General features: G+C 35.7%; 1 long non-coding RNA gene and 1 other non-coding gene across 2 annotated transcripts in view; both read left to right on the forward strand.

Annotated features, from left to right (window-relative positions):
• LOC141372661 (uncharacterized) overlaps nt 1–26,699 on the forward strand; it is a 74,228-nt gene that overhangs the window by 28,984 nt on the left and 18,545 nt on the right. The window lies entirely within an intron of this gene.
• Nucleotides 10,356–10,461, forward strand: LOC112826287 (U6 spliceosomal RNA). Its single transcript, XR_003208897.1, has one exon. It is a non-coding gene; the product is annotated as a U6 spliceosomal RNA (small nuclear RNA).

Genomic DNA, 26,699 nt, shown 5'->3' on the forward strand with positions numbered 1-26,699 from the left:
ATTTAAAGAGTTTTAAATATTTTCCTCATACAGATCTTGCACATTTCTTGTTAGACTTATGTCATTATAGTTAATTTTCTTTGTTGCAATCTTAAATGGGATTATCTTTACTATTATATCTTCTGTTTATTATTTGTGTATATGAAGACTGTTGATTTTATATGATAATTTTATATCCTGGCCAACTCACTCAATTCATTAATAGTAGAATTAGTTTTAGTATCGATTCTCTGGAGTCTCTAGGTATTCTATCATATTATCTGCAAATAGAAACCATTTTACTCCTTAAATTGCCCATTTTTATATCTCTGATTTCTTTTATTTAATTGTTCTGGCTAATAATATTTCTACTACAATGCCAAATAGTAATGGAGGGATATAATCATGTTAAGAAAGTATCTCACCATTCCCATTTTCTTTATGGTTTTCATCATGAATGTATATTGAATATGTCTAAAGCTTTTTCATTATTTACGGAGATAATCATGTGATATTGAATTGAGCTAAGATGAAGGAAGCAATGAATGTAGATCAGTGAAGACAGGCTATAGAGGAAAATTTGGGGAAAGGTTGACAAATAGAAAGTCATAGAAAAACAGTAAACTTGTGCATTGTGTAAGTATGAAATGGTTTGTATCAGCACAACAGACCCATTCTTAATGCACACAATTCTGTCAGTTTTTTAAAAATGGGAATTATTTTTTATGCGTATTTCTGAAAGCATAATGAAACAATATTTTATGAAGAACTAAGAGCTAGTGAAGCAGAGACGTTTTTATTCCTCCTGTTGCCATGGAAACTTTCAGCAATGAAATCTGACTTCACGATGAATACTTAGGAATACTTAGGAACAATTACACCTAATAACCAACCTGCTCTTTGGTTTGTGTGAGGTTTTAGAAGACTCTCAGATGCCGCAGATTCTTAAACTTTCCAAAGTAATTTCCTACATATTTTATTATTACAAAAAGCGATGATAAAAATATTGTTCAGAGGGCGCCTGGGTGGCTCAGTTGGTTAAGCGACTGCCTTCGGCTCAGGTCATGATCCTGGAGTCCAGGGATCGGGTTCCGCATCGGGCTCCCTGCTCGGCAGGGAGTCTGCTTCTCCCTCTGACCCTCTCCCCTCTCATGCTCTCTCTCTATCTCATTCTCTCTCTCAAATAAATAAAAAAAAATCTTTAAAAAAAATATTGTTCAGATAATTCAAGTTCTATCTTAGTTTTAGCATCAAAATCTAAAATTAAATATAAGAATAAAATGGAATTTGGGTTTAAGTAATGCCCTGGGTTTTAGAAAGTTTTTTTTCATTTTTGTTTAACATGTTTGGTAGTATCATTTCTTATGAATCAAACACTTCATAGTCAAGGAAAATCATCATAGTCTAATTCTGAGTATACTCCTTCTAGCTGCAGGATTTAATTTTAATTTCTACTAAATTTGTCCAAAACAACCCTTTCAAAATAGAAATGTATATGCTCTCAAAAATTATTCTGATCTCGATAAAACTTTTAATAATCCAAAATTAAATTAAAATGTCAAACAACTGAGAACTAGCCTCTCATTAAACTAAAATACCTATGTTTATCTAATGTATAGTCCTAAGAGTTAAATAGTAACATGATAAAATCATTATTCCAGTTTAATAGGTTCTATGATATGTCATGTATGCTTTTGGCTTATAAAAATATGAGTTCTGAAGAGTTTTTAATAGAATACCTCGATATAGAAAACTAGAAAACAAATACAAAATAAATTTCTCAATAGAGCTGGTTTAGACATTCAGTAATAAATCAGTCAATAGTAGAGGAGTCATGAAATATTTAAAAGACATGCAGATATCTGTTAATAAGAAGGTGGACTGTGAAACGTAGAATCAAAGTGTGGAGTGAAATTTACATCACTTAAAAATTATGTACTTTGACCACAAATAACTGGACCAGATGTCAGCCAGAGTTGTTATATCTTCAAATAAACCTAAACCTTTGGATCACTTTCATAGCTGATGCAGAGTAAATCCCAGGAAACAGGCATACATCCAAAAGAGTGCTTCCCTCCACATCACACCTCATATAACATTTCAGATATCCTAAACATGGAACTATGGTGGTGGCTAATGATGTTGAGACACTTGAGTAGGAACATTTTTACCATGATTATCATTTTTTTAAGTAAATCATTCTGAGGTAGATTATTTAGATTCGTATTTTTACCTTGCTCCTTCTCTAACATATTCCCATGGAGAAATTAAAAAAATAAAATGATTCTAGTAATACGTTCACAAATACCTCTATCAGGATGCAGTTACTCTATAATTTTAAATCTTCCAAAATTAAATTATGGGAGATAAATTTCCCCATGTATTTTCTGGCACAATAATGCATGGGAAATAATTCTGAACCTGTGACAACAATCTTTAAATCTGAAGGTGTGGTTGACTTTGTTAATGTAAATAGGAAGTAAACATAAGATTAAGGACATTTCCATGCTTTTTTTCCCAGACATTTCAATAAGTCTTCTTCTTTGCACATTTACATGTATACATATTTATGTAGCTATATACATAAAGTTGGCATAATCAAATCTACATGTTTATATAAATAAAAATTCAAGTTCTCGTGTACAGATGTGTTTTTCATTTTTATGATAGGAATTTTTCACATACTTTTTAAAAAAATTCTTTTTAAAGATTTATTTATTTTAGATAGAGAGCATGAGTGGAGGGAGGGACAGAAGAAGAGGGAGAAGTCTCAAGCAGACTCCCCGCTGAGTGCAGAGCCCAATGCAGGGCTCTATCCCAGGACCCTAAGATCATGACCTAGAGCCAAAATCAAGAGTGTGACTCTCAGCTGACTGAGGCACCCAGGCGCCCTGATTTTTCACTTCCTTTTTAATGAAAAATAGAAATTTAGAAGTAAAATCTAATATCATATCTATCTAATCAATCATATCTATTTAATCAAGAATCAATATCATGTCTATTTAATTTGTTCCTGCTGAAAATTCATATTTAATTGAAAATGTTTATTAACAAATTATGTCTTCAAAGCAATTATTTCTCAACAATAAGTTGTTTTAACCCAAACATGTTCAATGTAAATGGAGAAATATAAGAAAGTAATAAATACAGTTTTAGAAACAGAAGCCCATTCACATTTAACACCATTGCAAAACATTTAAATCCATTATTTAAAGTACTCAGATGTTTTCAGTACTTTCGTGTGTTTAGACAATAAAGGTAAGAATTTTCCCATTGTAACAAGGTGTTTTTTTCCCTGTTAAAACATGATAATATATAATTCTGTAAATATCACTAACGAATCAAATATATCAGACAAATAATTTTAATTAACATGTATACAAGAGCCAGCAACTTTATATACCAGCAACTTTAAAAACTCATGTTATCTGGTCACTTTTATTTTGCATGTTTTTATCATTAAGCCACTACCTATCACATGATGTTTAGGAAGCCAAGTAATACCAATAATTGATTATAACTTTTAAATTACTCTGCTTTTAAAATTATCCACAGAATGGAGGTCAAGTTTAAGTTGCTCTTATTCTTCACTAGGTGTTAACTGATGCAAAATCTCCATTTTATGTAAATTGAACCTAACCATAGGGCTAGAAGTAAACCTCTGGGTTATGTCATACTATTTCTTGTACACGTAGAACTGCAATTCAACTACTTTACAAAACAGCTCAATTCCTTTTAGAGAATGAAAACAGGAGACATTTAAACATTTTCCTGGACAATTATTTTGAAAGATTTTTAAATATATATTCTCCCTTGAACTTACTTTCTTTATTTCATTTTTTAATAACAGTTTTAGGTTTAAAATAAAATTGGGAGGGAAGTACAGAGATTTTCCATATAGGCCCTGCCTCCACACATGCATAGCTTCCCTGAGGGATCATCAACATCACTCACCAGAATGGTACATTTTAACCAACAGTGAACCTACATTGACACATCGTAATCATCCAAAGTCCATGGCTTACTTTAAAGTTTACTCTGAATGTATATTCAATGGGTTTGGAAATATATACAGTGACATGTACCCATCATTGCAATGTCTCACAGAGTATTTTCACTGCCATAAAAATTCTCTCTCCCCCTAGACACACACTTTGGGCAACCACTAATCTTTTTACTGTTTCCATAACGTTACTCTTTCCAAAATGTCATATGGTTGGAATCCTATAGCATGTAGCCATTTCAGATTGGCTTATTTCACTTAGTAATACGCACTTAACGTTTTCCATGTCTTTTTATGCCTTGAGAGCTCATTTCTTTTTAGCACTCCATAATATTCCCCTGTCTGGATGCACCAGTTTATTTATCCAGTCACCTACTGAAGGACATCTTGGTTGTTTTCAAATTTTGGAAATTATGGATAAAGGTGCTGTAAACATCCATGTGCAGATATCTTTATGGACAAATGTTTTCAACTTCTCTGGGTAAATACCAAGAAGCACGATTACAGGATCATATAGTAAGTTTAATTTTATAAGAAATCACCACACTGTTTCCCAAGGTGGCTATATTATTAGCGTCCCCACCAGCAATGTATGAGAATTCTTGTTGCTCCACATCTTCAATAGTATTTGGTGTTGTCGGTGTTCTGGATTTGGGTCATTCTAATAGGTGTGTAGTAGTATCTCAGTGTTTTTTGTTTTCTTTAATTTGCATTTCCCTCATTACATATGATGTAAAACACCTTTTCAGATACTTATTTGCCATTATTACATTTTCTTTGCTGAAATGTCTGTTAAGGTCTTTGGCCCATTTTTTAATTGGAATGCTTGCTTTCTCATTGTTGAGTTTTAAGTGTTCTTTGTATATTTTGGACAATAGTTCTTTATCAGATGTGTCTTTTGAAAATATATTCTCGCAGTCTGTGATTTGTCTTCTCATTCTCTTGACGTTGTTTGTAGCAGAGCAGAGGTTTTGATTTAAATAAGTCCAGCTTAGGTATTATTTTTTTCATGAACTGTGCCTTTGGTATTATCTATAAAAAGTCACTACTGTACCCAATGTCATGTAAGTTTTTGGTAGTTTTATAATTTTGTGTTTCACATTTAAGTGTGTGATACATTTTGATTTAACTTTTGTGAAAGATGCATGGTGTATATCTAAATTTATTTTATTTTTTTTGCATGTGGATATCCAGTTGCTCCAGTAGTATTTGTTAAGAAAACTATCTTTGCTCTATTGTACAGCCATTGCTTCTTTGTCAAAGATCAGTTAACTCCGTGTATTGTGGATATACATCTGGGCTCTCTGTTGTGTTTATTGACCTATTTGTCGGTTTTTTTTTATTATTATTCACCAGTACCACATTGTCTTGATTACTATGGCTTTATGGCAAATATTGAAATCAGCTAACATCAGTTCCCCACTTTTGTTCTTGTCATTCAATATTGTGATGACTCTGCTGGGTCTGAATATTTTTCTTAATAAGTTCTCACTGTCACTATCTTCCCTAGAAAATTCTTCACATTTTTAAGTCCTCTTTTTTCTTATTCACTTTCAAGTAAAAGAATATTTCATTTTTAAATATTTTAGACAATCTGCTCACTATTCATATTCTAGTTATAATTAAAACCTGTTCTGACAAACAAATGCCTCTGTAAGATTTCATTTCTCCTCTAATTATTTTGAAAGGTAGACAGTTTAATTCATAGAACTATGCTACGGCCGTTTAAGGCTGTAATTATTAACTTTTCATGTCAATGTCCTTTTAAAATTAAAATTTAAGACACCCAAAAAAAGGATATGTGTTGACCAATATCATGAGAAGAAGCATAATAAAGAGTTTGCAGAACTGAGACGTAAGAATTATTTCTTACCATATGATAGTTACTTACTGGTATTAGTTTAACATATTAAGTAGTACACGACTGAAGCATGTAGTGCAAGCATCATTTATAAGACTATATTGCTTTCCAGGGCACCTGGGTGGCTCAGTTGGTTAAGCTTCCAACTCTTGGCTTCAGCTCAGGTGGTATTCTCAGGGTCCTGGGATTGAGCCCCACAGTGGGTTCTGTGCTCAGCATGGAGTCTGCTTTTCTCTCTCCCGCTGCTCCTCCTCAACCCTCATTTTCTCTCTCTCTCTTTCTCTCAAATAAATAAATTAATTAAATCTTTTTTTTACAAGACTATATTAATTTCCTATTGCTGCAGTGATAAATTACCATGAACTTAGTGGCCTAAAACAATACAAAGAAGTCCAAAATTGGTCTCACTGGGCTAAAATCAAGGTATTGGCAGCGTGTGTTCCTTTTGGAGACTGCAGAGAAAATTCACCTCCTTGCCTTTTCCAGCTTCTAGAGGCCCTCTGTACTCTTTGGTTCGGGTTCCTTCCTTCATCTTCAAAGCACTTCATTTCAAGCTCTCCCTGCCTCATCCCACCATCTGTCTCTGATTTTGACACAATTGCTTTCCTCATATCAGGAATCATGATTACAATGGGCACACCAGACAACCCAGAATAATCTCCCCTTCTCAGAATCCTTAGTCAGAAATGTAAATTCTTTTTTTTTTTTTTTTTGTCATAATAAGGCAACATATACACAAGTTCAGGGAATTTCTATCACTTTTGTCTTCACAGTGACCATGGGATATATGTACTCGGAGCTAAAAAGATAAAATCTATGGAGACTTTTGCCCTTTGAAGTTCTTAGTCCATGGTCAATCACTAAACCTATCTTGATGGAGATATAGAGTGAGAAAAGGGGGGGGGCTCGGACCAAGCCTGGAGGAATTTCAGCTTCTAAGGTCTGGCAGAGGATCATGTGGTGGAAGACACAGAGAGTGAAAAGACTAGAACAGTGTGATCCCAAAAGTCAACCAGAAGATTTTTGTTTCTACTACAGCTCCATGTGAGACACTGGGCGAGGTACTTAGGCTTTCCAATCATGAATTTCCTCATTCATGTCTTCTCCACAGAGCCACTGTGAGGACTTCAACAGTGTAATGCTGTAGAGACTTAAGCTCAGTCCCTCAGTGCCTGCTGTCACAATGATCTTCACCGCCGCCACGGTCATCCTTAGGGATGAAGTAGGATGCAGGTCTGGAAGTGTGGTTGTGCCACTCAGATCTCTCTGGCTTGCTCCGGGGGAAGAATTTCTCTTTTGCTACCCAGGCCCTTTGCCCACTGTGTCCTTTCTCAGATTACAGGAACTTCTTGCAGGCGAATGATGAGGTATCCTGATTCCAGCTCAGCACTAAGTCCTTTTCCTCATTTTACTCAGGTATTTGCATTTAACATACAGATAATTGGGGAGAAAAGAGTGAAAGGGATAATGGTATGCACAACAATAATAATACTCTAGAGTGTCTTTTTGTAAAAAAAAAAAAACTATAGCTATAAGACAATGGAAAATTGATCAGCCCTTTAGGTTCTGAAAGATCTGGATGATATATTTCACTTCTGAAAATTTTATAAGAAAGTACTCTGGGGGCTCCTGGGTGGCTCAGTCGGTTAAGCCTGAGCCTTTGGCTCAGGTCATGATCCCAGGGTCCTGGGATCAAATCCGGCATAGGGCTTCTTGCTCAGCAGGGGATGGGGGGGCCCTCCGCCCTCCCTCTCCCTCTCCTGCCTGTTCCTCCTCTCTTGCTATCTCTGTCTCTCTCTCAAATTAATAAATAAAATCATTTTTTAAAAAAGAAGGTACTCTGAATTATTAATGAAATTTATACTTACAAGTGCATAAGAATCAATAGTTTCACCACTTAACTTTCTTTTGTAGTTAAATGAATTACTGAAAATATTTAAAAGAAGATCTTGTTGAGAAAATAATTGCAATTATTCATTCAACATTGTACACAAAGCACAAGAGGGCAACATTTTTTTAATTTAAATTTTAGATCCATATAACACTAAAAGTTATGTTTCTCTTCATGTTATATCCTGGTCACTGAAAGGTAACCTTAACCAATACTATAAGAATTTAAAAATATGGAATTTTAATTAAAAAATTAGAATTGTTCAGACTTAAGCAGTAAAATATAGAAGGTTTTAAGTACTGTTTGTGTTTTAGGTTTTAAGTACTCTTAAAGTACTTTAAGAAATAGCCAAAAATTTTTTGAAATCGTTTCTCATTTCTCCTGGCAGTAATTAACAATCTAACTAATTTTATAATTGTTTCTTTAGATAACATATGCCTCATTTGTTATATGTTTCAGCATAGTTGACACAAAATGTTACATTATTTTCAGGTGTACAACATAGTGATTCAACTTCTCCATACATTATGCTATGTTCACCACAAGTGTAGCTACCTTTGGTCCCCATACAATGCTATTACAATATTATTGACTATATTCCTTATGCTGTGCCTTTTATTCCTGTGATTTATTCATTCCATAACCATAACCCCTTCACCCCTTTAGCTCAATGTCCCATCCCCCCTCCCCTCTGGCAACCATCAGTTTGTTCTCTGTAAACACAGGCATGATTCTGCTTTTTGTTTGTTTGATTCTTTATGAATTTATTTTGTTTTTTAGATTCCACATACGAATGAACTTGTATGGTATTTATCTTTCTAAGTCCAACTTATTTGACTTAGGATAATACTCTCTAGATCCATCTACATTGTCACAGATCTCATGATCTCGTCCTTTTTATGGCTGTGTAATATTATACACACACAGACACACACACACACAGACACACACACAAACCACATCTTCCTTATCTATTTGTGTACCAATGGACGCTTAATACTAATTCAGAAGAGATCTAAGCACGCTTATGTTTATTGCAGCATTATTTGCAATACTCTTAAATATTTTTAAATGTCAGAAAATAGTAAGTAAGTTGATTACAAGTAGAGTGAATTGTTGCTCTCTTACTAGACTTTCACAATGAAATATAGGTGGGGAGTGTATCCTTTAATAGACATTTTTATGCATAGCACTTTGTATCAGAGAGCATTTTTACAGTAAATGATAGTATTCACATATATTATCAGTTAGCTTTTTATGTATTTATGAGTGATAAAAAGTAAGAGAAAACTTCTTGCAATATGTACAAAGTCAAAGCTATTAAAATAGCCATCTGCCCAAGTCAAGACTGCTGTGTGCACAATAATGTAAAAACAAGAGTTCTACTAGATATCATTTTTAAACTTTATCTTACTGTACTTGACCATATGAGTTTTTACTCCAAAAACAATGGGATATAGGGAATGTTCAGCACCAAATAAAAAGATTATGGAGACCACAGAGCTGTATTTACCCTCCCCTTTACACATAACTAATCCATTCAATTATATGCTTTGAAAACAGTAAACTGCCTAAAACTATTTATGTCAAAACCAATTTGGATGAAACAACATAAAAACAGAGGCAAATTTTTTCTTTAAAGGTCAGAAGATTTCTGTATTCCTATTCATAAGTATCCTTGATTTCTTGCTTCATTAAAAAAAAAAAAACCCTGAAAAGTATAGTGATGCAAGATGCAAGATATAGTTTATGCAAGAAAGATGGCAGCAAAGAGGTAAACAAATCAAAGCCTTTGGCTCTAAATCAACAGAAGGAAGTTACAAACATATATACACTTCAAGTTTATATAAAATTAAAAAAAAATTTGTGCTTCCTACTTCAATTGGCTTTTTAAATTAACCAATGATTTTCTAGCCTGATGTTGTCAAATAATTTGGTCTATAGAACTCATTGCTGGCCCAAACTGAAGTGAGGCAGTCTCATACACTAGTGGGAGAGTATAAATTGAGGAAGATTTACAGAAAACAAATTAATCTTACAAATGCTACTATTTTAAACACTTCTAGGAATCTCTCCTATGGAAATAATTCATTAAAATTTAGGGAAAAGACTTTATGTAAAAATGCTTGAAACTAATCTTTTATATATATAAAAATTACTGGAATAAATGATGGTGGTGGAGTTCACACACACACATACACAAACACACACACAATGGTATATCCACATGATAAAATTTTATGCATCTGTTGAACATTTAAAGCCATAGAAACATTTAAACATATAGAAAAAACTTTCCTAAAATAATGTTAAAATGATGGAGTAAATTACAACTCTGTATATAGAAAATGATTTCAATAGTGCTTCCTTCTGAGATGCCTGGGAGACTCAGTCAGTTAAGTGTCAGACTCTTGGTTTCAGCTCAGGTCATGATCTCAGGGTTCTGTGTTCGAGTCCCACATCAGGCTATGTGCTCAGTGTGGAGTCTGCTTGAGAGATTCTCTCTCCCAATCCCTCCTCATCTGCCCCTCCCCCCACTCATGCTCTCCCTCTGTTTTTCTTTCTCTGTGTCAAATAAATAAATAAATAAATAAATAAATAAATAAATAAAGTCTTTAATAGTGCTCCAATAACAGCACATATACTAAAACTGGAACAATACAGAGAAGATTAGCATGACCCCTGTGCAAAGATGTCACCTAAATTCATGAAGCATTCCATATTAAAAAAAAAAGAAAAATTATTCCAATAAACATAAGAATAAATGGGAGAAACTGTATCAAAATGTACTATTGGATATCTGATTATTTTCTTGTACTTCTCTTCATAGCCTTTTGTCTTTTGCAAATTATATATGTATATATATATGATACCTTTGAATTAGAAAAAAACTAAAATTTTAAAATTGTTTCATAATAAAATAGTCTGGAAAACCAGATTTATAGCTTTATCGAAATGAATAATTGGATTTCTTTTTCTTTTGAGAGAGAGAGAGCACATGTGCACAAGGAGGGAAGAGACCCTCCTCTCTCTGAGGGAGAGAGAGAATCTTGAGCATGCTCCATGTCCAGTGTGGAGCCCAGTGCAGGGCTTAATCTCAGGGCCCTGAGAGCATAATCTGGGCTGAAATCAAGAGTCGGATGCTTAACCAACTAGCCACCTAGCCACCCCCAATTAGATATGTCTCCAAATTAATTTTTTTTCTCAATTTGGGAAATTTTACATTGAGAAGTTTGGGAGGGAGGCAGAGTTTCTGAAGTCATTCTTATTCTCTGTAGGACCTTGTCTTTGTAAGCATAGTTTACATGTTCTAGAACAAAAAAAAATGTATATCAAAATATTGTGCCAAATAGTAAAGGTTAAAAACAGAAAAAGTAGAAATAAGAGATATTCTATGAGAGTTATTCTTTCAATAATGAATATCTCATTGTTCTCTTTTGTAAGATTAAAGCATTTGACTGGCCTTTGTTCTTTCAGTACCAATAGGTTATGCTTTTACAATTTTCTCTCCAAAAATCGTAATTTGTATCCAAATCTACCTTTGCACAAATAATCTCTCTTGATTTATTGCTGGGAAGGAAGTAAAAATGTTGGTGCCTTATATATGCTCTGAGTACCACAACATTTTCCCCTGCCGTCCACAGTTTGCTTCCAAATTTCTTGGTGTCAGCTTTCAGAGGTTTTCACTTTTAAGGGAAGTGGAATTATCCTTTACACATCACTTGTTTAAGCTTTGAAAAATTATCCTTTGGCTTCAAACCACATAATCTTAACTTGCTGCTTTATTTTGTTTTGTTTTCCTTTAGACACTGGAGCATATTTCCCTCCTTGTTTAAATTGCTTTGCATCCCAGTCATTAATTGGTGAATTTTGGGGGCTCAACATGTGTTTCACATAAAGTTGCTAGCTTCCTCTGGGGTTATATGACAGCCTTCTTGAAAGTTGAAGAACAAGGTGCTTGCACTTCATCTAAAAAAAAAAAAGACATAATTTGAACTAATGTAAACTTACAGTAGCCAAGATTACATCATAATAGAGAAGTCTGCAATAGTGGATGTAGGAAGAGTCACAAAGGACAACTTGCAAGGGTGAAATATATTAATGTTGGTATCAAGATGTGAGCGCACACCATGTACACATCTGGGAAGCTTCAGGAGCAACAGAGGGAAAGGATCAGGAAGCAGAGGCTGGTTAAATATTGCACTGCTCTCAATAGGCAAATCAGATTTAAAATAATCTTGAAGTTTTGAGTAAAGTAAATGGAATCACACTCTATAAAGCAAGAAGTGATTCCGTAGCTGAGAGAAGCTTCCTGTAGCTGTGCAAGTTTTATGTGACGTCCTTCAATACTCTTTAAACAAACAGGTTTTGTTTTGTTTTGTTTTTGTTTTTGTTTCTCTTTTTCCTGGACTGTTTTCAAGGTCTTTTTTTTTTTCTTAATAAGCACATGAACCCCAAAGGATAGGATTCACAAGGAGGATTACAAACCGAAAAGAGGTTTAAAATAAAATTACATATACCTAAAAATGAAGTGCTTTTACTTCCTTTCCTTTCTATTAAAAAAAAAAATTCTTCAATGAAAGAGTGAAAGTGTGGAGGAGAAAGATAATACAACTGCATATGGGCATGAAGAGATAAATCAAAGATGAAAAGCTAGAGAAGAAATCAAGATAGAGAGATGAATATTCCAAAGTAAAAGAAGAAATCTAAGGACCATCTGGGAAATAATAAATGGTCCCTGATTACACATAATAATTTTACTGATGTTTTTCTACTAAATCCAAAAGAATAGTAGCATAAATCTTTATAAAAATAACTCCTATTGCCTGGTTTGTTAAAAAACTTTCATTTCCAAATAAAAAGAAACAATTTCAAGAGCTTGAATATAAGACATAATGAACTTTTGCAACACTTTTATGTTTTTGTGTTGATGATCAAGATAAAGCCCCACAACCCTGAATTAACATACAGTATGCATTGGGTTGTTGAATCACGGGTGATTGCGCTTTAGGGTAGGGAAAGGACAATGATAGTCTTATGTGTATGTTTTGATAGCTCCTTGAACATTCAGGGAAATTTTTTATCTTTACATGAATTTGGAAGTTTTGACTATGTGGGACTAGACATTTTATTTATTTATTTTTATTTTATTTTATTATGTTATGTTAATCACCATACATCACATCATTAGTTTTTGATGTAGTGATCCACAATTCATTGTTTTCGTGTAACACCCAGTGCTCCATGCAGTACGTGCCCTCCTTAATACCCATCACCGGGCTAACCCATCCCCCCAAACCCCTCCCCTATAAAACCCTCAGTTTGTTTCTCAGAGTCCATAGTCTCTCATGGCTCATCTCTCCCTCCGATTTCCACCCTTCATTTGTCCCTTCCTTCTCCTAATGTCCTCCACGCTATTCCTTATGTTCCACAAATAAATGAAACCCTATGATAATTGACTTTCTCTGCTTGACTTATTTCACTTAGCATAATCTCCTCCAGTCCCATCCATGTTGATGTAAAAGTTGGGTATTCATCCTTTCTGATGGCTGAGTAATATTCCATTGTATATATGGACCACATCTTCTTTATCCATTCATCTGTTGAAGGGCAGCATCTCAGCTCTTTCCACAGTTTGGATATTGCGGACATCGCCGCTATGAATGTTGGGGTGCATGTGGCCCTTCTTTTCACTACATCTGTGTCTTTGGGGTAAATACCCAGGAGTGCAATTGCTGGGTCATAGGGTAGCTCTATTTTTTATTTTTTTGAGGCACCTCCACACTGTTTTCCAAAGTGGCTGTACCAACTTGCTAAGAGGGTTCCTCTTTCTCCACAACCTCTCCAACACTTGTTTCTTGCCTTGTCAATTTTTGCCATTCTAACTGGTGTAAGGTGGTATCTCAATGTGGTTTTGATTCGAATTTCCCTGATGGTTAATGATAATGAACATTTTTTCATGTGTCTGTTAGCTATTTGTATGTCTTCTTTGGAGAAGTATCTGTTCACATCTTCTGCCCATTTTTTGACTTGATTATTTGTTTTTTTGGGTGTTGAATTTGAGAAGTTCTTTATAGATCTTGGATACCAGCCCTTTATCTGTAGTGTCATTTGCAAATATCTTCTCCCATTCTGTGGGTTGCCTCTTTGTTTTGTTGACTGTTTCCTTTGCTGTGCAGAAGCTTTTTATCTTGATGAAGACCCAAAAGTTCATTTTTGCTTTTGTTTCACTAGCCTTTGGAGATGTATCTTGAAAGAAGTTGCTGTGGCCTATGTCAAAGAGGTTACTGCCTATGTTCGCCTCTAGGATTTTGATGGATTCCTGTCTCACATTGAGGTCTTCATCCATTATGAGTTTATCTTTGTGTATGGTGTTAGAGAATGGTCGAGTTTCATTCTTCTGCATGTGGCTGTCCAATTTTCCCAGCATCATTCATTGAAGAGACTGTCTTTTTTCTGTTGCATATTTTTTCCTGCTTTGTCGAAGATTATTTGACCATAGAGTTGAGGATCTATATCTGGGCTCTCTATTCTGTTCCATTGGTCTATATGTCTGTTTTTGTGCCAGTACCATGCTGTCTTGGTGATCACTCCTTTGTAATATAGCTTGAAATCGGGCAACGTGATGCCCCCAGCTTTGTTTTTCTTTTTCAACATTTCCTTGGCAATTTGGGATTTTCCTGATTCCATACAAATTAAGGATTGTTTGTTCCAGCACTTTGAAAATGTCATTGGAATTTTGATCGGGATAGCATTGAAGGTATAGATTGCTCTGGGTAGCATAGACATTTTAACAATGTTTATTCTTCTGATCCATGAGCATGGAATGTTTTTCCATCTTTTTTTGTCTTCTTCAATTTCTTTCATGAGTGTTCTGCAGTTCCTCGAGTATGGATCCTTTACCTCTTTGGTTAGGTTTATTCCAAGGTATCTTATGGCTTTTGGTTCTGTTGTAAATGGAATCATTTCTCTAATTTCTCTTTCTACAGTTGCATTGGTAGTGTATAAGAAAGCAATTGATTTCTGTGTACTGACTAGACATTTTAATTCCCAAGCTGAGATTTGGGTAAGGACCAAAGACAACGGAAAATTTTAGAAAAGTTATGGTAACCCTATATTTTACCTAAGGAGAAAGAAAAACTAGAAGAGGTTTGAACAGGTAGAAAGACAGAAGAACTACATTTGCTGATGACATCATACAGGATATTTATTTGTTCAATGTAACAATTACACCTGAGTAAATTTCAAAGCAAATTAATGATATCACATTTTTTGAACATAATGCAGTAACAATGGTCATGAATAATAATCAAATGCAAACGGTGAAATTAACAAATATTCTCCAATTGAGGTCAAACGAATCCACTATTGCATTTGGAAATTAAAATATAATGAGCTTGACAGGATAAAGTTCTAGGTTTGGTGAAGAGATAAAAGTTCTCTTACTAATGAGCTATATGATTTCACAATGGAATATTAGGCAGTAACTTGGAAATATGGTTAGATATAAATAAGTAAAATTTCCACATGTTTCTTGGGCAATTTTTAAAGCTTTCAAAATGTTGATATAAGCTTTTAGGTGAAAGGCCATTTTATTGATAGATGGTTTGCTAATACTAGTAATTAAAATACTTGGGAACTACATAAAAATCTTTTACAAATATCTTTTGGCAACACAAACTACCTCACATACAGCTCTCAAAAATGAAAATGTTTTGGCAGAGGTTGCTGGGAAGATGGCAGAGTAGGAGGACCCTGGACTCACCTCTTGCCTCGTGGCCTCCTAGGGAGCACCCACAGCAGCATGAATAACCCAGAAAGCAGCCCAAAAACTGGCAGAACAGACTCTCTGCAGCCCAGCATAGACAAGAGGGCACAACGAAGCAGATCTACCCCCTCCGATTGTTCTTGGCAAGATCCCATCAAAGTGGTGCCACAAGCCTCGTAGTGTGTGCACAGCCCAGACAAGGGCCAACACCACTCCAAAGTGAGTCCTGCTCCAGGGAGAGGGGAAAATAACCACACATCAGTCTGACTGTGACCCCAGCAGTGGGCTGGGGGCAGGTAGCTTGTCTGACTGCAGGCCCCAGCCACCAACAAAAGCTTCTCAGGGGACAACACAGGGAAAAAGCCTACAGTTTGGTGCTACTTCATCTCTGGCAAACACCTGGTCTGACTCAACTCAAGCCCAAGGCAGTCCTGGACCAGCCCACTAACACCACAGGCACCAGACTCTGCCCACAACAGGCAGAAAGCCATTGCAGACAACAGGACTGAAGGCAAACACATCCCAGCCACAATAGTAGGACACCCCTGTAGCAACACACATGAGAAACACCCTGTGAAGCACCATTTCCTGGTGAAAAGGAGACATTGCACTGCAGGACCTCTTCTTCATAAAGCCACTACTTTCAAGTGTGGGAGACATAGCTAACTTTCCTAACACAGAGAAACAGAAACAGCAATAGACAGAATGAGGAGACAGAGGAATATGTCCCAAATGAAAGAGTGGAACAAAATCAGAGCAGGAGACCTAAGCAAAACACAGACAAGTAATATGTTTGATGGAGAATTTAAAGTAATGCTCATAAAGATACTCATTGGACTTGAAAAAAAGAGTACAGAACCTCCATGAGACCCTCCACCAAGAGATAAGAAACATAAAAAAGAATCAAATAGAGCTATTGGATTCACTAAATGGAAATAAAAATAGATCACCTGGAATAAGTAGCAAACAAGAGGAAGTAGAAGAACGGATCAGCCACCTGAAGGACAGAGTCATGGAAAGTAATCAAACTGAGTAGATGAGAGGGGAAAAATATGCAAAATGAGAATAGACTCAGGGAACTCAGCAACACTGTCAAGCGTAACAGTCACATGATAGGGATCCCAGAAGGAGAAGAGCGAGAAAAGAGAGTAGAAGATTTGTCTGAAGAAATAATAGCTAAAAACTTCCCAAATCTGGAGAAGTAAAGAGAAATCCAGAGCCAGGAGGCACAGAGACCCCCCAGCAAAACCAACCCAAAGATGTCTGCACTAAGACACAAAGTAAATAAGATAGCCAAAAGTAGTGATAGAGAGAGAATTTTAAAAGCAGCAAGAGAAAAGAAAGCAATGACATACAATGGAAACCCCATATGGCTATCAGTGGGTTTTTCAGCAGAAACTCTACAGAACAGAAGAGTGCAGCATAATCAATTCTAACTAAGAGGAAAAAATCTACAGCCAAGAATACTCTATCCAGCAAGGCTTTCATTTAGAATAGAAGGAGAGATAGAGTTTCCCAGAAAAACAAAAGTTAAAAGCAAAACCAGCCACGTCTCCATCACACACAATGCCATCAGCCTGTGGGTCCCAAATTCACAGTCCAGATGCCTTCCTGCCCAAGTCAGCATGCACGGCCTGCCACCTCCTCAATGCCAAGTCAACACCCCTTCACCTCAGATTCCCAAGGGTTCAAACTGGCACTCTTCCCCTCAAATTCCAACCCCTGTGCTCAAGTTTGTGCACAAAAGTGGGCATAATTATAACAGCAGAATGAAGCAACCCAAACAGTGACACTAATTCTGTGGAATATAGAATGGATAGAAGGAGTGTGCGAGGCTGAGAATATCTCCAACAAGCACAACAAAGAACAACACATACAGCATGATTCTGGTTAGTAAAACAAACAAACAAACAAACCTGGGAAGAATAAAACAAGATGAAATCAGAAAGGGAGACAAACCATAAGAGACTCTTAAGCATAGGAAATAAACTGAGGGTTGCTGGAGGGGAGGGTTGCTGGAGGGTTGTAAGTAGGAAAAAATTCAGAAAAACATAGGAAAATAAAGGAGAATATCCTTTTAGTATAAGTAATCAGATTAGTTTCCTCATTTGTAACTAATAATCTCTGAGACCTTTGTAAAGAAGGATTTGTTTTGAAATAAGAACAATGAACAAAGATAGCATCCTTCTGAAGTAGTCTTGTTTAAGAAAGAAATCTCTTTTATTAGTGTAATTATACTTACTGGAAAAAGTCTTCTTTGTTCCTTGATATCATATCATCCTAATCCTACAAGAGTATTAGAAGTCTTAAAATCTTGCATGAATTTTCCACACCAAGATTTTTTTTAGTATTGGTAATGACATGTTCCTCATCATAAATTCCCTGTAGATTAGCTAACATATTAGAAATTATTCTTGTCGTAATACAATGTTAAAAGATGTTTATATCAGAAACACAATATAATGGTAATTTGCACAATAAGTAAAAAGACTGCATATAGATATTTAGGGTTCCTGGAAGGCTTACCCTGAAGATCATTGAACTCTTCAATAACCCCTAAGCAAGCAATGTTTAAACATTCATAGCTATAATCCTAATTTCAGTACCCCAGAAAACAGAAAACTAAACTGATCTAAACTCAGAGGACTGCCATAGTCTAGTGTGGGAAGGATTTTGAATTGAGAGAATGAAGGCTTTTAAATTAACTCTATGTTTTGAGTTACCTTCCCAATCTAGCTTTCTTAGCAATGAAAATGAAGAGGGCATCTGTGGTTTGAACATTTCCTCCAGGTAATCTGTGATCCAAAAAATCTGTGAACCACTAGAATAGAAGCAGAAACAGTACTCAGAAATATTGCAGTAGTCTAAATGAAAAGTGTAAGTCTGAAATAAGTCACATGGCAATAGGAATATACAAAAAATAGATATGATAGAGAGTAAAGCTAAGTGAGTTAGGGATACGAGATAGTAAACAATTGGATTTGGAGGCTGAGAAATGGGAGGCTGGGTGTCTATGGTGAGACTAACAAAAATAGGGAAAACAGAAGGTGGAGAAGGTAAGTATGGAAGGTAATACATTCAGCTTCCATTGTTCATCTAGGAAGTCTGTGAACGATTAGAGGAAAATGTCTATTAAGCAGCTAGAAATGTGGGTTAGGAATGCAGAAGGAGAGATCTAAACCTGAAATACAGATGAGGGTTACCACTCTGGTAGTAGTTGAAGGAGGAAGAAGAGAAGGAAGAAGTAGCAATAAAGGAACTTATAGAAAATATGTAGTATAGGGGCACCTGGGTGGCTCAGTCATTAACAGTCTGTCTTCGGCTCGGGTCATGATCCCGGGATCCTGGGATTGGGCCCCGCATCCCCCCGGGCTCTCTGCTTAGCTGGGAGCTTGCTTCTTCCTCTCCCGCTCCCCCTGCTTGTGTTCCCTCTCTCGCTGTCTCTCTCTCTGTCAAATAAATAAATAAAATCTTAAAAAAAAGAAAATATGTAGTATTGTTTTCAACGTGTATGTTTATTTTTATATAAATGTTTTATAATGCATGTATTAGTATGCAATCTGGTCTTTTTTCAGTCAATAAAAGATTTTGAAGATTGTTGCATGTTAGTACATATAGATTGACCTCAACATGAGTAAATATATAAATGACAAAGAAATTTCCAGAAGCATATACAACAAACTGAAAAAGATGATTACCTCTAGATAAAGGGAGGTGAATAAGCTTTGTGGTCAAAGAGACACTTAAATATTCTTATAAAGTTTATTTATTTATTATGGAGACTGAATTTATGTATTGCCTATAAAATCAAGAATTCAGGGTTTTTTTGAGTGAGGTTAGACTACTTCATTCAGATTTATCATTCTCTGCTTGCACAATTCACTGAATTCTCATGATGCCTTGGGAAATTAAATTATGTGCTGAACTCTCTTAGAAATCCTAGAAAATGCCAATGTTTTGTCATAAAACAGTAATTTAATAAGGCATATTTCTCCTGAATTGGTACTGAAACTGCTAGTGCATATGTATTAAAACCTTAGAGTAGTTAATAATGCAGCTGCAAATTTCTACACTTGTAAATCATCTATCATTTTTATCAGGATATTTCTATCAGTCATTTTGACAAAAAGAAGCATAAATTTTTAAAATAGCAAATCATTTGAAATATGTGAAAGTGCTTTCTCAAAATTCACCATCAGAGTACTTATAAATCTCTCAACAAAGTGAAAAAAATGAAACAATTATGATCCATTTTCCTCCTTTTTCTTTCTGGAAGATTGACTCATTTATTCTCTACATCTTCCTTTCAGTAGTATCTAGCCAAACTCCCCCCGACATTTAACTATGGCTCAGTCAGAAACCCTTTTTCTTCTTTGTCCATTATAACACTTGCAGAGAATTAACTCACTCCCATGACATTCTTTCCACTAAATGAATGCCTCTCAGGTGTGATATCTCAAGGCCAAGTGTAGCTGTCCTCTCACTCTCTCTCATACTTGACACATTGTAACCTCACATAAACTCCCCAAACCCATTTCATTATCTTTCCTTCCTCCTCCCACCTTGCAAAGCAGGGTCACTTCCAAAAGGACTTTCTCTTTTGGCATCCTTATTTATTGCTAGTTACCCAAGGTCACTAAAGGTGAGAATGTCAAAGCACAAGCTCCAAATTCAAATATTTGCTATAACTAGGCAGGAAACAGGAAGCAGATTGGATTCAGACAACACAAAGTGATACTGGTAGTATTTGAAGTTACACAGCCTAGTAGAGGCAGGAGCCTCTTTTAACCTAGCATCAGCCTATTGCTAATTTATGTTTACAAATGCTTAATGCTGCCAGTTAAAAAAAAATATACGGGGTGCCCTGCTTCTGGCTCCTCACTGGGTGTGAATCCTGCTTAAGATTCTCTCTACCTCTCCGTCTGCCCCTCCCCCATTCTCTCATGCATGCACGCACATGTGCTCTCTCTCTAAAACTAAATAAATACATTTTTAAAAATCTTATATTAAATGCTGGTAACAAATTTTATGTTAAAACAACAGCAAAATAACAATAACAATAATAATAAATCCAGCACAGTTGACAGCCCTTTATTATAGACAATTTTGTTTGATATCTAAGGAAGCAAAGCTGTGCTTCCATTTTTGGTAATTGGTTTATTATAGCCAGTAATTAGAACACACACACATATGTGAACAAACAAAAGAACAAACAAAAAAAAAAACAGGTTCTACCTGGCTTTAAAACAAGTGAAATCTTGAATATTTCCTGTAAGTCCCTGCCTCCCTAAAAACAAATAACTCTATCACTGATTTTTTACAGTACTGATGTCTGAAAGTATGTCAAAGGCTTTGGGATCTGGAAATATCATCTGAGAAAATTGCTATTTTTTTCCTACCTAGAATAGAATAACTGCAAGGTCAATAATTCTGGTATTTGTGTTTGTGAGTGTGTGTGTGTGTGTGTGTGTGTGTGTGTGTGTGTGTGTTGTATTTTTTATCTGGTAACCCCCTGCTGCTAACACTTGGACTCTCTTACAAATGTTCTGTCCGAGTAAACTACACTCTTTTCTAAGTATCATTATTTCTAACCTAACCTTAATTATTAAACCACTATTCCTGCATCAAAATTTTGATGTTTCTTCTCTCAAATTGTTTCTTAAAGCAGTTTCAATCTTTAATTGTGGTAGGTACTATTACAACTCAGGTTTTAAGCCCCTTGCAGCGCATGCACAAGTTCCGGCATCGGGTGAATCCTTCCAACACATCATACGTGCTGCGAAGTATAATTAAATTTATTTCCCTAACAAATCCCTTTCAACAAATCCCTATGCTAAAGGAATGTTTCAAATTCCTCAGACGGTTAGTCAGAGAATTTTAAAAATGGGTATATCTTTTACTATCTCAGGTGGAATATTTTAGAACACAGACTACCGATTCGAGCCAGACCAGCTCTTCTCTCTCCTACACAGAATAAAAGTCCGCTCTCAGTTCTTTCGCTCACACTCCTGTTTCTTGAATAAGCTTTGCTCTACATTCCCTTCCTCTGTGCCTATGCATTTTAAATAAATTATGATTCTTGTTTTCAAATATTTATTGGCATGGGAAAAAGCACATGGTATATTGTCGAGTAAAAAAAGTTATTAAGTAGTATAAATAATTGGATATTATTTTTTAATTATGGAAATTGCAAAAGAACAAGAACACAGGGATAGTGTTTTTCAGATCATCAGACATTTAGGCAAATTACATTTTATTTTCATTGCTCTTTTTACATTTATCACAATTTTTACTTTGTACATGAGTTATTTTATACTAGAAAAAGTAATATGAGTTTATAAATATGCTACACAAACTTCAGTACTCAGCTCTAATAAATACTTTGTTTAGTCATCTCAGAATTCATCCATTCACAGTGATCTCTCTTAGAAATTCTTCATTGCTTTTTCTATAAGAAATATCGATTCATCTTGTAGATGATGCATCAAAAACTCACTTTTTTTTCAGTTCTTTGACCACTAACTTCCAATCATCCTTCTCCATCCCATCTTATTTGGAGCCAAGTTTAAATGTGCCTTATCCAGAAAAGACTAGGGTGCCTAACCCTTATATAATTAAAAATGAAAGCAATTAATCATAAAACCAACAAAAATTCCAATAAAATTAGGATTTTTATTAGTCTTTTGAAATAAATATTTAAAAATAAAATTATTTAAAATGTATTTGTTAGCTTACATGTTCTTGCCCATGAGTGAATGAGCGTTTGTGTGTGGTATACATATATGCACGCTAAGCATGTTTTTAAACTACTAGATATTCCAATACCAGCTTCCACCACATATTCTCTTGGTCAGATCCATGACATTGTCACAGCCATGATACCTCAGTAGTCTCAATTTCAAGCGTATTTCTCACTGACCATCACTTTAGTTTTTCAACTTAATTATTCTATCATCCCCAAATCAACAATTCTTCAGCCAAATTGGAAACTCCAAGCTATTATCTTTACAGGGTTTTCACTAGCCATCACCCACTTCACTACTTTTATTCCTTAACCAGTGAAAATTCCATGGTCAATCACCATAATCTCTGAAAGCCAACACTATTTATCCCTTACCCTTTTCACTCTCCAATATAATTACCTGGAAAATCCATAATCTTGGTTTACCCGCATATCCTCCTTACGCCCATCTGTACTTGACCAGCTAAATATTGTTACAGAAATATAACAAAGCAGCTTAACTAGTCTTGTTACTGATTTATGACCACAGTTCTCTAGGGGGTTTGACTGGGCCAGTAACATATATACCATATATACCCAGTAACATCTCATGTTAGCTCTCTATGAAAAACATTTCAGACAGTCCACTCAGCCTTCAAATTGAACATTTCTATTTCTGATAACTTTAATTTACAAACCTGCTTTGTATTTCTTTGAAAAAAAAAATAGATGCATGATACAGAAATTCCCTCATCCCTCTGCTGTCAAATTTCCTCACTTATTTCACACATTTTTAATAAAGTCCTGCTAAAGTTAAAATATATATATATATATATATATATTCCATCTGGGCTCTGAATCCTATATCTTCTCACCTGGCCATTGACTCATACATGTAATGTATCATACCATAAATTTCTCCTTCCCTAATGGATAATTTTTACCAGCATAGGAAAATAGTAGCTCTTTTAAAAAGACCCTCTTTTGATCCTATACACTCTGTGGTGGATTGACTGGCATTCTCCAAAAAGATATGTTCATTTCCAAATCTTTGGAAACCGTGATTGTGACTTTATTTGAAAGAAGTGTCTTTGCAGTTGTAATTAACTTAATGATCAAGAGGAGATCATTCCGATTATCCAGGCAGGCCTTAAATCCAATGACAAGCATACTTATAGAGACAAACAGAGGAGAGAAACTGAGAAATCCATGTAGAGTCAGAGGCAGAAATTGGAATTATACAACCACAAACCAAGAAATGCCTGAAGTCCCCAAAAGTTGGAAGAAGCAAGGAAAGATTCCAGTATAGAACCTTTGGAAAGAGCACAGCAGTCTCCTTGATTTCAGACTTCTGCCTTCCAGAAGTGTGAAGAAATTTTTTTTTCTTTTTCTTAAGCCATAAAGTTTGTGATAATTTGATATGGCAGCACTAGAAAATTAATATGGACCCAGTTGCCCAACCCCAAGCAACACCATGGCTCTACTTCCCTCCCAAGGAACACAATTCCTCAAGTTTTCTGCCATCACTGTCTGAGCTCCTTATACCCCATATTTTTCTTCATCCCATTTCAATTGAGCTCTTGTTCCCAAAACTAAAACTTTCCTGGTAAAGGTTTCCGATAACTTCTATTTTGCCAAACCCAATAGTCACTGTCTCTTACCACCTGTCTCAGCATCTCGCAGCATTCAATAAAGCTGACTCCTTGAACTTCTGGAATCACAGAGTCTCAGGTTTTCCCCCAACTCACTGGTCCTCCAGCTGTATCTCCCTTACTTGTTCCTCCTTCTGTAACTAACTAGCTTATATGTATTTGGTGTTCTGGATTCAGTCATGGAACATCTTCTCTTTTCTATTTACTTAGTCTGTATTTTAACAACTCTAAATTTATTTCCTATCTCTTCTCTGAGTTCCATGCTTGCAACAAATTTGCCAAATTTTACTTTTTACCCCCCCCCCCTTTTTTTAAACAGAAAGGGATAACTTAGTGGTACAGAAGTAAGGCCTTTAGAGCTAGACTGATTGAGTAATCATCCTGTCTCTAACGTATGCTGTGTGAATCTAGCCAAGTTATTGAACTCTGTGCCTTTTCCCTCATCTATATGATAGAGGTATGAGCGATATCCACTTCACTGGATTATACTGAAAATGAATTCATCTATGGAAAATATCTAAAACAGTGTCTGGCATATAATAAGTGCTTAATGATGATAATCATTGTTAGATTATGACTTCCGATCAAACATTGTCTTTCCCATAGAAAGAATTCTATCATTTTTCTATCAATTCTATCTGGCTTATTTTCTTCACTGCATTCCTCAGTGTCCAATATCATCTTTCTTTCATTGTTTTGTTGTTTGTTTCTCATTGCTTGACTCTACCAATAAAATGTAGCATTGGGAAGTCAAGTATCTTATTTGTTTTGTTCATTGTTACAGGCATACCTCAGAGATATTGCGGGTTCATTCCCAGACCACCACAAGAAAGTGAATGTCACAATAAAGGGGGTCACATGAAATTTTTGATTTCCTCGTGCATGTAAAAGTTATGTTTACACTATCCTGGAGTCTATTAAGTGTACAGTAGCAATATGTCCAAAAAAACCCACTTTATGTCTAATAATAACTTTAATTGCTAAAAAATGCTAACCATCATCTCAGCTTTCAGTGAGCTGTAATCTTTTTGATGGTGGAAGATCTTGCCTCAGTGGTGATAGGTGGTGGTTACTGGAGGCTGGGGTTGGTTCTCTTAAAATAAGATAACAATGAAGTTTGCCACTTCCGTTGACTCTTCCTTTCACAAATGATTTCTCTACAGCATGTGATGCTGTTTGAAGGCATTTTACTCACAGTAGAATTTCTTTCAATCTTGGAATCAATCCTCTCAAACCCTGCTGCTGCTTCATCGACTAAGTTTATGTAATATTCTAAATTTTTTGTTGTCATTTCAATAATCTTCACATCTTCACCAGATTTAGCAGATTCCACCTTAAGAAACAACTTTCTTTGTTTATCCAGAAGAAACAACTCCTCATCCGTTAGTGTGATCATGTGGTTGCAGAAATTCAGGCACATCTCCAGGCTTCACTTCTAATTCTAGTTTTCTCGCTAGTCCCACAAATTCTGCAGTTACTTCCTCCCCCGAAGTCTTGAGCCCCATAAAGCCCTTTCCAGAAGTTTTTCAATTTATTTTGCACAGGTTCATCAGAAGAATCACTATGTATGGCAGCTATAGCCTTACAATATGTATTTCTTAACAATAACTCTTGAAATGGCTCCTTGATTCATGGGCTACAGAATGGATGTTGTGTTATCAGGCATGAAAACAACATTTATTTCATTGTCCATTTCCATCAGAGCTCTCGGGTGGCCAGGTGCATTGTCAATGAGCAGCCACATTTTGAGGGAAATCTCTCTCTCTCTCTCTCTCTCTCTCTCTCTCTCTGAGAAATAGGTCTCAACAGTAGGCTTAAAATATTCAGTTTACCATAAACAAATATGCTGTCATCCAGGCTTTGTTGCTCCATTTGTAGAGCATAGGCAGAGTAGATTCAGAGTAATTCTTAAGGGCCCTAGGATTTTCAGAATGGCATTGGCTTCAACTTAAAGTCGTCAGCTGTATTAGTCTCTAAAAAGAGAGTCAGTCTGTTCTTTGAAGCTTTGAAACCAGGCACTGACTTCTCTCTAGCTATAAAAGTCACTGATGACATCTTCTTCCAATAGGATGTTCTTTTGTCTACATTGAAAATCTGTTGTTTCCTGTAGCCCCCTTCTTAATGATCTTAGCTGGATCTTCTGGAGAACTTGCTGCAGCTTCTCCATCAGCACTTGCTGCTTCATCCTGCATTTTAATATTATGGAGATGGCTTCTTTCCTTAAACCTCATGAACCAACCTCTGCTAGCTCCTGACTCTTTTTCTGCAACTTGCTCACCTCTCCCAGGCTTCAGAGATTGAAGAGAGTTAGGGCCTTGCTCTGGATTAGGCTTTGGCTTAAGGGAAGGTTGTGGCTGGTTTGATCTTCTATCCAGACCACTCCAACTTTCTCCAACAGCAATAAGACTGTTACACTGTCTTATCATTCATGTGTTCACTAGAGTAATACCTGTCATGACCTTCAAGAACTTTTCCTTTGCCTTCACAGCTTGACTATCTGGAGCAAGAGGCCTAGTTTTGGTCTATCTCAGTTTTCAACATGCCTTCCTCACTTAACTTAATCTCTTCTAGGTTTTGATTGAAAGTGATAAACACTGGACTTTTCCTTTCCCTCGAACACTTAGAGGCTATGATAGATTTTTAATTGGCCTGATTTCAATATTGTTGTGTCTCAGGGAATAAGGAGGTCTAAGGAGGACAGAGATGAGGGCGGAGTTAGAACACACACAGCATTTGCTGATTCAGTTTGTTGTCTTATATGGGCACGGTCCATAGTGCCCTAACAACAATGATCACTGATCACAGATCACAATAAAAAATACAA

This window comes from Callorhinus ursinus, unplaced genomic scaffold (genome assembly GCF_003265705.2).
Source record: "Callorhinus ursinus isolate GAN/ISIS: 27379988/994484 unplaced genomic scaffold, GSC_fseal_2.0 scaffold4, whole genome shotgun sequence".
NCBI lineage: Eukaryota > Metazoa > Chordata > Mammalia > Carnivora > Otariidae > Callorhinus > Callorhinus ursinus.